This window comes from Convolutriloba macropyga, chromosome 1 (genome assembly GCF_964194025.1).
Source record: "Convolutriloba macropyga chromosome 1, txConMacr16.3, whole genome shotgun sequence".
Taxonomy (NCBI): domain Eukaryota; kingdom Metazoa; phylum Xenacoelomorpha; order Acoela; family Convolutidae; genus Convolutriloba; species Convolutriloba macropyga.
In genome coordinates this window covers 79321939-79336391 of record NC_134468.1, presented here as the reverse complement: position 1 = coordinate 79336391, position 14453 = coordinate 79321939, and positions in this window count along the sequence as shown.

Sequence of the window (14453 nt, the reverse complement as noted above, 5' to 3'; positions counted from 1 at the left end):
CAGCACTTCTCGGAGCACAATTGTCTCAAGCAGTGAAAGAGGACGTCAATGACAGTCGTTTTCCTAATCCCAAAGTCTTTGCTTGGACGGATTCAAAAGTGACCTTCGCCTGGATTAAAGGTATCCCTAGTAAATGGAAGGTTTTCGTTGATAACCGAGTTTCAAAAACTCAGAGCATCATTCTGTCAGAATATTGGAAGTATGTACCAACAGAAGACAAACCACCTTATTGCACATCACAAGAAAATTCAGCCAACTTACTTCTTAATCATCAACTTTGGTGGCAAGGACCCAATTGGTTTCGTCAAGACGAGCAGTTTTGGCCTTGATTGGATGTTACACCTCTTTATAACACCTTAGCTGACGCTATAGCCGAAGTGAACTCATCATCACAACTATCAATAGTAATGCAGTATCAGAAACAAGACAAATGGATTTTGGTTCTTATCAGCAGACAGTCGTCAATGCATCAACTCGAAGGAGTCATTGCTTACGTCAAACTATTCACTCAACGACTAAAAGCACGATTAAGAAGGTCAAGCAACAATCACACTCGGTCGAAACCTGCAATCAATCATTCAAATACTCATCAAAAACCAAAAGAGCTTTCCGACAAGCGCAGCACGGAACTGTTTAACTAAATTTTTCTGACAACGACCAAGATCAGCAGCATCTACACGACAGGATAAAACACCGAGACCAATTTTTAAACAATTTAATTGAAAAACTGTTTGTAACCAACCAGCAGGAAAACCCAGGCGAAGGGTCGGGTTTCTCCGGACACAATCAAAACGCACCTCATCCGCAGATTATCTGTTATTGAAACTCAATCAATCACTTTGATGAGGACGACTCCCAACAACCACAGCCCCTTCTTCAGAGCAGCCATAAGACCAACCCATACAGCCAAATTTTCGGCACCACAGTCAGGAAGCAGAAGATTTTTGTCCGCAGCCCCCTCTAAATGTCAAGCACGCAGCGTCAGAGGAAGAGCAATTTACGCAATGTTTGAATCAACTTCAGCAAACAACCACTGAAATCTAGCCAACACCGACAGACTTGGTTCCACCATCCAGCAATTTCTTTCAACACCAGATGATCATCATAGATTGTACAGTTTTCTTAACCCAAATAAACAGGATCGGCTCTTCAAAAAACAACGTCTAATAGAAAGGACACAGAAACAATATCAATCAATGGAACACAAATCACTGAAAGAATCTGCTCATCAGCTACAGACACATTTATCAGCAAGTCTTTCGTCGTCGCTATTAAGCCTTTTATCAACAGTTAAAAAGAAGAAACAACACATTAAAACAAAAAGACAACTAGATGTTTATCATCAACATTCCCCATCAAATCTCCGCCTAGCGAGAATAACCTCTTATAGCATCATGCAGCAATTTTTTCTGCCGAAATTATGGTATACAAAAGGATCAACAACACCAGAAGACACAACTTCATTCCTACCAGCTAAATCATCCAGCAAGCGTATCAACAAAAACAGTCATCTACTCAGCCTCGCCCCATTCTTCGACAAAGACAACAACGTCATCCGCGTCTGTGGTCGTTCTGGAAATTCCCTAAATAGCGTGGACAAAAAGACAAAAAGTTCCCCATAATCCTTCCAAAAACTAGCCGAGTTACTCATCCGAGAAAGTCATTTGAGAAACATTCACAGTGGAGCACAGATGACCCCTTTGGCCCTCCGACAATCAGTTTGGATTCCTGGAGGAATTGCCAGTGTTAATAATTTTATACACAACGGCAACCCCGCATAAAATTTGACGCCCGCATACACCAGCTAATAATGGCTAACAAAAATCTGCCAGCAGAATGGATAGTTGAATTCTTTTTCTTTCAGTTCACTGGTATGGGCTATTGTGACCATTTTATACTAAAGACTCTTCACAGAAACTGCAAAGATCATACTCCGCTATTTTCTTTTGTTTCACCACAAAGGCAATACACAAAGAGCCAGTGGAAAATCTAACCAAAGAAGATTGCTTCAATACCCTCAAGAGATTCACAGGAAGACACGACAATCCAAAGTGACAATTCGGCAACGATGATTGGAGCCCGAGGAGAACTCGCATTCAGACAACTTCATCGAGATGAAGACCTCAAGGATCTCATCAACAATTTTGCGAGCCAAAATCACATTGATTGGTTTACAATACCACCCAAGAAGCCAAATTTTGGAAGATTGGGAAGAAGCTGTTAAGTCTATGAAGTGCCACCTTTACAGAACTGTTTGGATTGACTAAGTTATCAACCAGTGCTTCTATTGACCCAAATTGAGACCATCCTCACTTCTCGCCCCCTAACAGCGCCATCAACCGACGTCAATGATCACCTGGCTCTGACTCCTGGACATTTCATCTTCGAAAGACTCATCACACCTATACCCGAGCCATCTCCAAAGAACAACACCTTGTCACGACATTGGAGAAACATAGACAAAAAGATTCGTCAGTTCTGGATGAAATGGAGTGTCGAATACTTCTCTTCATTGCAGCAGCGGGACAAATGGAGGACAGAACAGGTACAACAAGCAGTGGACGATATTGTGATCATCAAAGAAGAAAAAACTCAACCAATGTGTTGGCCGCTTGCTCGCATAATACAGACAATGGACGGTAATGACAACAAGGATCGTGTTCAACCTGCGACAATATATACCGAATCATTTTTCTATGAAATTGATAACATTCCTGACTATTTTCACAAAAACCAAGTTGTCAGTGTCAACAAAATCATCTTCTCTGTACCCTCAACTGTACTCAGAAGATAAATACAAAGGAAGCCCGCAGAGAAATGTCACAATTGAACGAGTTCAAGGAGGCTGGGATATGTTCAATGTCGAAAGAACTTTTAAGGTCTAGAAAGGAATTGTAACCAAGAATTACCATGTGCCCGAACAAAATCACAAGAATTATTATTTTCACAACAACAGTTTTGTTTCCGTTTGGATTCAAAAAGCTATACATAAGCAAAAAAAGCGTTAGTAATCAAAAACATTGAAATGAACTTGTATTCAGTTCATGAAAACACAAAAAATGTACAATGAGTAGACTTTAGCTTGTTTAAAACTATTGTGATATTCGAGGTTTGTGGCAGAGACAAACCAACCCTGACGCAGTTAAAAACAGTAATATTTTGGGATGACTGGTTTTCTGTTCTCGTTTTCTTTTTTTATCTGTTCATTCGTCGCTTTTATTTTAAATCAGCTTTGCTGATTTTTGATTTTTTATTGTTCATAGAGCTATAGTATACTTAGAAAGACGCAATGCAATGGCTGAATACGTTTTAAACAGAAAACTGCTTCTGAATCATGTTGATTTTGTTGCACGTTTTAGAAGGAGGTTCAAAAGTTTCTAAATCGCAGTAATTTTACAAATTGGAGTTGTCGAAGCTGCGGTTCAAGCCCTTATGATAAATTTGATTTATAGAATAGAAGTTTCGTGTGCTGAGTGCACGTTGCATGGAGTCTAATTTTTCATTTGCTGTTAAATTTTCATGTCAAATAGTGGACGCGTTAGGTCCAGCCAATGAATAGACCTCAACATATCATGAAAAATTGTTTTTGCAAAATTCAGTGAGATTTTTTTACGCAGACTTTTATCGGTTGGAACAGCTGAACAATTTTGAGCATTCGAGCGGTGGTTAATGATTTGATTTCTAAATTCTGGCGTCGGAGAGGGATAGCAAAATTAATTACAAGCGCACATTGCCGAGTCTCCTTGTTCATGTCAAGTTTTATCGATTTGATAGCAATTGTTTTTTATATCTATTTGAGTATTCAAGGAAAATTGAAGGTTTCCTGAATACGAATTCACTTCATAATTGATGTTGCAGTTCTATTGTTATTTATTTAATGGATCGGCGTCCAAAATGACTTACGGCTGGTTTAAATCACCCGGGCCGAGGATTTTCCCCAAAAATAACGGGGAAAAGAGTGTAAAGAGTGTAAAAAAAATATTTTTACACCGTTAGTGCTACCCTTAATAAGGGTGGAAAAAGTGTAATTTAAGAGTGTAAAAAAAGATTTAACGGTGGAATAACGGTGTAATTTCTTACGATTACACTCTTCTTAATTACACCTTTAACTTATTTTTACACCCTTATTTTACACCATTAAATCTTTTTTTTACACTCTTCCACTCTTCTTCTTATAATTACACTCTTGCATTACACTTTTTCCACCCTTATTAAGGGTAGCACTAACGGTGTAAAAATATTTTTTTTACACTCTTTACACTCTTTTCCCCGTTATTTTTCGGTAAAATCCTCGGATCGTAAACCGTCTCGAAAGCACGCGGTAGTCTAATCAGATGCACTAAATGAGTCACTAAATATATTTATAGCTACAGTAGTGTCGGAAATATCTCAATTTGATTTAAGAAAATCAACTCTTGAGATTTTTCCATTATGATTTGGGTGTGTTTCCCTCCTCCTTATCTCAACCGGGCTGGGGACCGGCTACGGCGGAGTTATGAACATTCAACTATAGGAGATTTTTGAGCAAAGCACTGGCCAAAAAACCAGGCCTAAACTCTATCTCCAAAACAAAATAAAAGCAAACAATAAAATAGCTAATAACAGTCGGAAACAATAACAAAATCATAATAAATTACAAAATATATTAAATAAAATAATATAAACAAAGAATTAACTTTTTAAGCAAGCAAGCTATACCAGAAATTCTTTTTTTCCTAGATTCTATACACCCTAGGGATATTCTATACCGAGTTTGGTTTGATTTGAACAACTTCTTGGCCCTATAAAAGATAACTATAGTTAAAATTCGCTAATCGCGAAATTCGCAAATTTCCGTATGAAATACAAACTTTTTTCCTAGGCAAGCTATACCGAAAATTCTTTTTGTTTTACCATCTAGATACCCATGGAATACTCCATACCGAGTTTAGTTCACTTTGGACAACTCTAAGACCTAATCAAAAAGACCTATTTTTCAAAATTATTTAAAATTAACTATTCGAATAAATCGGAAATTAACGTACGAAAAGCTAACTTTTTTCCTAGGCAAGCTATACCAAAAATTCTTTTTGTTTTACACTCTAGATACACATGGGATACTCCATACCGGGTTTGGATTGATTTGGACAACTCTAAGACCTAATCAAAAAGACCTATTTTTAAAATTACTTATTTGAAATAATCGCAATTTTTCGTTCAAAAACCTAACTTTTTTCCTAGGCAAGCTATACCGAAAATTCTTTTTGTTTTACCATCTAGATACCCATGGAATACTCCATACCGAGTTTGGTTCACTTTGGACAACTCTAAGACCTAATCAAAAAGACCTATTTTTCAAAATTATTTAAAATTAACTATTCGAATTAATCGGAAATTAACGTACGAAAAGCTAACTTTTTTCCTAGGCAAGCTATAGCAAAAATTCTTTTTGTTGTAGACTCTATAAACACAGGGAATAGATCATACCAAGTTTGGTTCGATTTGAACAACTTCTTGGCCCAATAATAAATAACTATAGTTAAAATTCGTTATTCGCGAAATTCGCAAATTTACAATCCGACCGAAGATTTTATGAACCAGACCGAAGAGAACCCAAAAAATCGACGGCACGCTATCTACGTCCCCAACATAAGGTGCACAAAATCTCAGCGGGGGGGAAACCGACTAACCGGCGTCTCAACGGGGCAGGGGGGGAGTGCACCTCATGCGGGCCCGAGGCCCTCAGCTTAGAATAATAGTAAGACTGAAATAGACTTTGCTAGGCAAGCTATACAAAAAAAAACTTTTTGTTTTACCATCTAGATACCCATGGAATACTCCATACCGAGTTTGGTTCACTCTGGACAATTCTAAGACCTAATCAAAAAGACCTATTTTTAAAATTACTTATTTGAAATAATCGCAAATTTTCGTTCAAAAAACTAACTTTTTTCCTAGGCAAGCTATACCAAAAACTCTTTTTGTTTTACCATCTAGATACCCATGGAATACTCCATACCAAGTTTGGTTCTCTTTGAACAACTCTTTGACCCGATGAAAAAGACCTATTTTTAAAATTCGTTATTTGCGAAATACGCAAATTTCCGTATGAAAAACTAACTTTTTTCCTAGGCAAGCTATACCAAAAATTCTTTTTGTTTTACAATCTAGTTACCCATGGGATACTCGATACCAAGTTTGGCTCGAGTTGGACAACTCCTTGACCCGATGAAAAAGACCTATTTTTAAAATTCGTTATTTGCGAAATTCGCAAATTTCCGTATGGAAAACTAACTTTTTTCCTAGACAAGCTATACCAAAAATTTTTTTGTTTTACAATCTAGTTACTCATATGATACTCGATACCAAGTTTGGCTCGAGTTGGACAACTCCTTGACCCGATGAAAAAGACCTATTTTTAAAATTCGTTATTTGCGAAATTCGCAAATTTCCGTATGAAAAACTAACTTTTTTCCTAGGCAAGCTATACCAAAAATTCTTTTTGTTTTACAATCTAGTTACCCATGGGATACTCGATACCAAGGTTGGCTCGAGTTGGACAACTCCTTGACCCGATGAAAAAGACCTATTTTTAAAATTCGTTATTTGCGAAATTCGCAAATTTCCGTATGGAAAACTAACTTTTTTCCTAGACAAGCTATACCAAAAATTTTTTTTGTTTTACAATCTAGTTACCCATATGATACTCGATACCAAGTTTGGCTTGAGTTGGACAACTCCTTGACCCGATGAAAAAGACCTATTTTTAAAATTCAATAATTTCAAGTTATTCGAAACAATAGCAAATTTCCGTATGAAAAACTAACTTTTTTCCTAGGCAAGCTATACCAAAAATTCTTTTTGTTTTACATTCTTGATACACATGGGATACTCCATACCGGGTTTGGATTGATTTGGACAATCCCTTGACCCGGCGAAAAAGACCTATTTTTAAAATTCGTTATTTGCGAAATTCGCAAATTTCCGTATGAAAAACTAACTTTTTTCCTAGGCCAGCTGTACCGAAATTTCTTTTTGTTTTACAATCTAGTTACCCATGGGATACTCGATACCAAGTTTGGCTCGGGTTGGACAACTCCTGGACCCGACGAAATAGACCTATTTTTAAAATTCAATAATTTCAAGTTATTCGAAACAATAGCAAATTTCCGTATGAAAAACTAACTTTTTTCCTAGGCAAGCTATAGCAAAAATTCTTTCTGTTTTACACTCTAGGTATACATGGGATACTCCATACCGAGTTTGGTTTACTTTGGACAACTCTAAGACCTAATCAAAAAGACCCATTTTTAAAATTACTTATTTGAATTAAAGGCAAATTTCCGTATTAAAAACTAACTTTTTTCCTAGGCAAGCTATAGCAAAAATTCGTTCTGTTTTACACTCTAGGTAAACATTGAATACTCCATACCGAGTTTGGTTTACTTTGGACAACTCTAAGACCTAACCAAAAAGACCTATTTTTAAAATTACTTATTTGAATTAATCGCAAATTTCCGTATTAAAAACTAACTTTTTTCCTAGGCAAGCTATAGCAAAAATTCGTTCTGTTTTACACTCTAGGTATACATTGGATACTCCATACCGAGTTTGGTTTACTTTGGACAACTCTAAGACCTAATCAAAAAGACCCATTTTTAAAATTACTTATTTGAATTAAAGGCAAATTTCCGTATTAAAAACTAACTTTTTTCCTAGGCAAGCTATAGCAAAAATTCGTTCTGTTTTACACTCTAGGTAAACATTGGATACTCCATACCGAGTTTGGTTTACTTTGGACAACTCTAAGACCTAACCAAAAAGACCTATTTTTAAAATTACTTATTTGAATTAATCGCAAATTTCCGTATTAAAAACTAACTTTTTTCCTAGGCAAGCTATAGCAAAAATTCGTTCTGTTTTACACTCTAGGTATACATTGGATACTCCATACCGAGTTTGGTTTACTTTGGACAACTCTAAGACCTAATCAAAAAGACCCATTTTTAAAATTACTTATTTGAATTAAAGGCAAATTTCCGTATTAAAAACTAACTTTTTTCCTAGGCAAGCTATAGCAAAAATTCGTTCCGTTTTACACTCTAGGTATACATTGGATACTCCATACCGAGTTTGGTTTACTTTGGACAACTCTAAGACCTAATCAAAAAGACCTATTTTTAAAATTACTTATTTGAATTAATCGCAAATTTCCGTATTAAAAACTAACTTTTTTCCTAGGCAAGCTATAGCAAAAATTCGTTCTGTTTTACACTCTAGGTATACATTGGATACTCCATACCGAGTTTGGTTCACTTTGGACAACTCTATGACCTAATCACAAAGACCTATTCTTCAAAATTATTTAAAATTGAATATTCCAATTAATCGCAAACTTCCGTATGAAAAGCTAACTTTTTTCCTAGACAAGCTATAGCAAAAACTTTTTTCGTTTTAGATTCTAGGTTCACAGGGGATACTCCGTACTAAGTTTGGTACGATTTAGACAAGTCCTTGACCCAATGAAAAAGACCTACTTTTAAAATTCGTTATTTGCGAAATTCGCAAATTTCCGTATGAAAACCCAAGTTTTTTCCTAATCAAGCTATAGCAAAAATTCTTTTTGTTTTAGACTCTAAGTACCCATGGTATACTCCATACCCCGTTTGGTTCTATTTGGAGAACTTCTTGGCCCAATAAAAGATAGCTATATTTAAAATTCGCTAATCGCGAAATTCGCAAAACTCCGTATCAAAAACTAGCTTTTTTCGTAGGCAACCTATAGCAAAAATTCCTTATGTACTAGGCTTTAACTTCACGGGGGATACTCCATACCGAGTTTGATTCGATTTGAACAACTCCTGTACCCGACCTATTTTTAAAACAATAATCGCAAAATTATTCGAAATAATAGCAAATTTCCGTATGAAAATCCAACTTCTTTCCTAGGCATGCCATAGCAAAAATTCTTTTTGTTTTACACTCTCATTACACTGGTGATACTCCATACCCAGTTTGGTTCGATTTGGACAAGTTTATGACCCTATGAAAAAGACTATTTTTAAAATTACTTATTCGTAATAATCAAAGTGTTTCAAAACGCTGATGAAATATAAATCACCCAGGAAAGCAAATTTTATAAACTTGCTTTTAATTTCATCTAGTTAAAAACAAGTAAGAAAAATCTAACAGTACTAATCATGCTCAAAGTGTTTTAACACGCTGATGAAATATAAATCCCCTAAGAAAGCAAACTTTATAAGCTTGTTTTTAATTGCATCTAGTTTGAAAGCCTGGACATCAGTTGACTTTGCAACACGGTAAGCGAGAGGTTCAAAAGAGTCTGAATTTCTGGCGAATTCCGTTGACCTCAGATCAACTACAAATTTTTCAACAATTTCGTAGAGCTGTACAAAACACTGCAACTCCGAATCTTGCTCTTTGAAAAGCAAAATCTGGCCAACTATGGTCTCACCGTTCACATCGATAGCAACAAAACTGTTGGCGTTTGATCTTGTATAATTCTGACTATCAAGATAAAAGCGCCCTCGATACCTACAGAACAAACGGGCTTCAGGAAACTTTTTTTGGGTTTCATAATAAAAATTGTTTCTTTCTAAGCACAAATCCTCCGTGATACCAGTTGGTCTCCTCCTCAGATTTTCAATATAAGCTTTTAGATGGTCATCTTTCACTTCGAAGCTTTCAAGTTGTCGGTTTCGTATATAACGACTAACGATCAAACTGCAGGTATTGACACTCCCCGTCAGAGTTTTAATCAGATGATTGTTGGCATTTTCAAACATCGTAGCTGAAGTAGTCCATAACGGGCCAAATGTTTTGCACTGCCAGGCCAGGTGTCGCAGCAAATGGAAGTTGATAGAGTCAAATTTCTTTAGAGGATAACGAAACGACATGTTATAGCAGAAAGCCTCCAGAAGATGTCCACATAAGTTTGCATTTGAGGTATTCTCGTACAATGACCGCAGTGAAAACACCAGGTAGTTGAGATTTTGCATGTTCGCATCATGTGCAGCAGAACTCTCAGAAAACTTTTGAAAAATTAAGGGTGAAAAATATAGCAAGAAAGTTTTCAGTTCATTTGCTTTGAAGTGATCAATTGAACTGAGAGACCTAATTGACCTTTTGAACTCGTTGGGAAGAACTACTTGGCAAGTTGCATTGTCGATTGCGCTTAGTTCCGTCAAACTTAGTTGCTCGGCAAAAAATTTTTTGACGTCACTGGCCACACCTTTAAGGCACTGATGCATCGTGTCTACTGGACAAGTCAAGGGAAGATTTGGGATGATGTCAAACAGTTTAGAGCGTCCTTTAACGCCTAGTGTGTCCACCTCTGGGTCTTTCTCCTTCCTCGACTTTCTTTCCTCAACACTTCCGCTTTCAGCCTCCATAACAAGAATATGATGCTCAGCAGGGTTCCGCATTGAGAGGGATTTACTGTTTGGATAAAAGTGAGTTCCTGGAAATCTTTGAAACCCTCGCATGGTACAAAGACCGCAGCCGTAATAACCATTGAATTTTTTCATATTCAAAACATCATGCCTGCACACAAGGTCTACCACGAGAAAAATTGTTGTAAAACTGATTTCGTATAGTCTCCCTTTGTAACAAATGTTCTGGGGTTTTGCAAGTTCAGATCTGTAGTGTTCAAATATAGGGTCCCAGAAAACTTTTCCTTTTCCGTACCACAATGAGCAAAGAAAGATGTTGTCAAATGAAGCTCTTAATTTTGGCGGCAGATCAGCAAGCGCAACCCAAACAGGGTAGGCTGAGCAATCACTCGACTTTCGAACTTCAACTCCATCTATGTTTAAAATTAGTTTCACGTTGATTGTCCCGTCATCGAAAAGACTTGTTAGCTTGAGATCCGTTTCGGTTTCTGGGTTAGCGTAATCTATAATTTCGTTGATGTACTTTTCTACTTTCTCCTTTAGTTTTTCTGCAAAGTTAAGAAAAATAACTTCTCCGCTGGCATTTTTTTCTGTGTCCTTTACGTAGAGATCCGTTAATTTCTTGGTTTCACTTTTTATAAAATTGGGAGTAGGCACATTGTCATGGGGATGAATAATTTTTTGCCATTTCAGCAAATCGAACAGGGCTTCGTCGGGTAGACAATGTCGAGCAGCAACTGCAAATAAACCCATTGACGCATTATGAACAGTTACATTCGAGTTACAAGTTAACGGATTCGAAGAAAACTGGAAACTTCTTTCTGCCACATCAGTGCCATCACTGTCATCAAGATCATCTTTGGAGGTCACCTCAGATTCTTCTCCAATTGGGAGGTCAAATTCATGTTCGGGTTCAAAAGAGGCTTCGGTTTCAAGGTAATCGTCAGCAGAACATTGCGAACTCACTTGTGTATCTGTTTCCTCAGCTTCAACTTCCGAAGAGCGAGTGCCATCTATCTGGTGTATGAAGGTTCTGATTTCGCGACTCGAACCTTCTAAGGTTCTTCTTTTGACCCGCCTTTTCCGTTGATTTCTAAATTTTCTCTTTGCCGAAAGTTCACAATCAGTCGGTGTACCAATGCTAGACTGACTTGCAGTGTAGTTGGAACTACTCTCACCAGATCCCAAGATTGCACTTGTGGTACTTGACGAAAATGTCAGCTGAGTGGGGACATCAGGACTTTGGAATCGAGGAGTCGTTGGTTCTAAATTTTCTCGGTTTAGCGGCACGTGCTTTTCCTTATGTGGGCACCTACATTTAAGACTACCGTCTTTGAAGTAGTTTGATCCGTAACTCACAGTTATTTCTTCACCAAGCCCTATGGAGTCTATTACTTGAAGAAACACGCACTTGTTGTGGGGGAGAAAAGAACTTGTGTATCCTAAGAAAAACTTCGTATTAGGCGAACAAGAGTGATTTGCAAAACGAATGGGGCCAAGCAGTACTACTTCATCCTGCTCACGCTCGCCACGCATTACAGACAAATCGGACATCTCATTTTGCAGTTCAAGAGGAACAGTTTCAATTGGGCCCACAGGAAAAGGTCTAAGGGGTTGCAATGAAGGTTTTAATACCTTTCCCGTATTGTTGAAGAGGCCATAGCCGCCATAGTTGTCGGGCAAGATTTTAAACCCTGATGCAATACAAAGCTCATATAGTTCTTTTAGCGAAAAATAAGCTTTTGAAAGCTGTTTGTCGAATTTCATGCGGCTCTCGAACTGTTCGAAGCTGTTCAGGGGCAGCATCATTTGAGGACAGACATTAAAACTGGTTAAAACTTGACGCACAACTTGTCCATCCGCAATTACTAAATCTTCGCATGTAATCATATCACTTGAAAAACTTAACCAGTGGTTACGTTATGCCCGTCATAGAGATAATTTCGAAAAACTATTTAAACAAGTTCTTTTATGGAAACGTAATCATTGTTTTAATAAACTGTTTAATTCAGGATCAATAGACAATACAAACTTTCTTACGCTGGCAAAACAGCGAATGTTTAAACAAAGTAAACAAACTGGATCTAAGAAATTTACAGAAAGTTAGTTCAAGTTCACAAAACATAACCGACTAACGTCGGGAGACTATATAAGAAAGTTACGAAAGTTTAGTTCAAGTTCACTAAACATAACCGACTAACGTCGGGAAAATTGCTCTCGAACAACTAGTGGGAGCTCTAATCAGTTACAAATTGCAGCCTGATCATTAGAGGTTAATAAAAACCGCTATTAAGATTTAAAGTGAAAAATTATTTTCAATTTTGGCGCACTTATCATTTGACTTTCAGCACTAAATTGCCGCCAATTTAAATTAGGACCTTGAAATTTTGAATGAGAGAAATTATGATCACTTAAAACGCAGATAATCAAGGGAGTAAAAGTCACTCAAAAAATCAAAATGTTCAAGCAAAATTTTTACATAGAGACCAACGCGTTTACAATAATTGCTACAAAGTTCGTTCGAGATCAATTAAAAATAAAACAGCACTCCTTAATGAAAAATGACATTTTCAGGCAGAATGCTCGCAATTCAGGCAGAATCCTCACTAATTTTCTTCTACGTTGGAATGTCGGCCTCGGCAATCCTTGCCGTATTGATTTGCCGATTTTCTGGCTTTCTCAAAAGCGAGCCCAGGAGTGTCAGGTTACTTCTGCTGCACAACCTCTGAAAGCAAGAAGACAATCTCTTATTAACTTCTATGCCGATTACCTGTCTTGAAGTACTGGTTTTTGCAGGTTAAAATTTTAACACGCAAGAGGGATCTTTTTAAAATTCCAATAACGCGCAAGAGGGATTTTTGAAAATGCTGATGGAAAGGAAGGCTTCATGTCTAATTTTAAAAACATACTCGTAAACTTGTCGAGAATTTCACTGGGAGCTTCAAGTCTACGATCAGCCTCATGTCTTTTTGGTGCCAGAATGTAATTTCCACGCTCATTTTCCGGAAACAGCTTCTCAAACAATGCTCTACCCAGCTTTCCGACATCTGAGCCAGCGTGAATCGTCATAAGGTCTTCACCGTTGTGCATGACTGCTGTGATACCTGCGCTCCGCGAAGGATAGTCATCGATACTTTGGAACCCAGGAATATCCAAGAGGCGAGTTTCTTTCAATTGGGTAGCCTAAACATTTACAGGTAACAAACCCTGTGAAATTTAATCACAAGAACTTAAGCCTCTATGATGCTTGAGAATTTGAGATCTTTTGAAAAGGCTAGCAAGTAGGTTCATTTCATAAAAAGTAGAAAAACTAAATGAGCGATGGGGTACCTTAGCGTCAATTCTTGCGCATATGTTTGCCCGTCTTTTTTCGTCCGCTTTCTTCAGCTCCTCAAATGCTTTCATCCAACTATTCATCTCAACAACATGCTCATCTAGATATTCCTGGAGAAGACGGCAATTTGGTCCACAATCGACTGCGTTGTCCGCAATGGTTGGAAGTGTGGTTGAGCTGGTGGTCGCAGAAGTAGAAGGTTGAGAAAGAACGGGCTCAGGCTAAAAAAGGGCAAATATTTCAAAGCACAGCAACGACATTTATCAGTTTGCCCTTCTACCGTTAAACAGTCTCATAGTTTTCGACAATTTCAAAGAGGCCTTTAACAATCTTTAAGATGCCATTTGTAATTAGTTAAAAAAGTCACATTTTACCGTATTGTTCTTTTTCTTTGCTGAAATGACTGGCTGAGATAACGCAGAATTGGGGGCTTTTGACTTTTCGACGCCTGCTGGTTTACCAAGAGAGACTACGGTACTGTTCATCACGGGTGCACGGCCTCGACCCAAGAAATTAACCTCATCGACAACAGGTGCCTTAGGATTCGCCAGCACTGTTTTTCGCAATTCAGACGGCCGTTTACCTCCATCTAGCTCCTGCTGATAGTTGTTCATGAGTTCTTCAACTTTTTTCATGTTTCCTTTTGCCAACAAACGACAGGGCACAGTTCCATCTTTGAATCGCAGGTCAAAACTATCACCTTCGATTAGACTTAGCATTTCAGATGG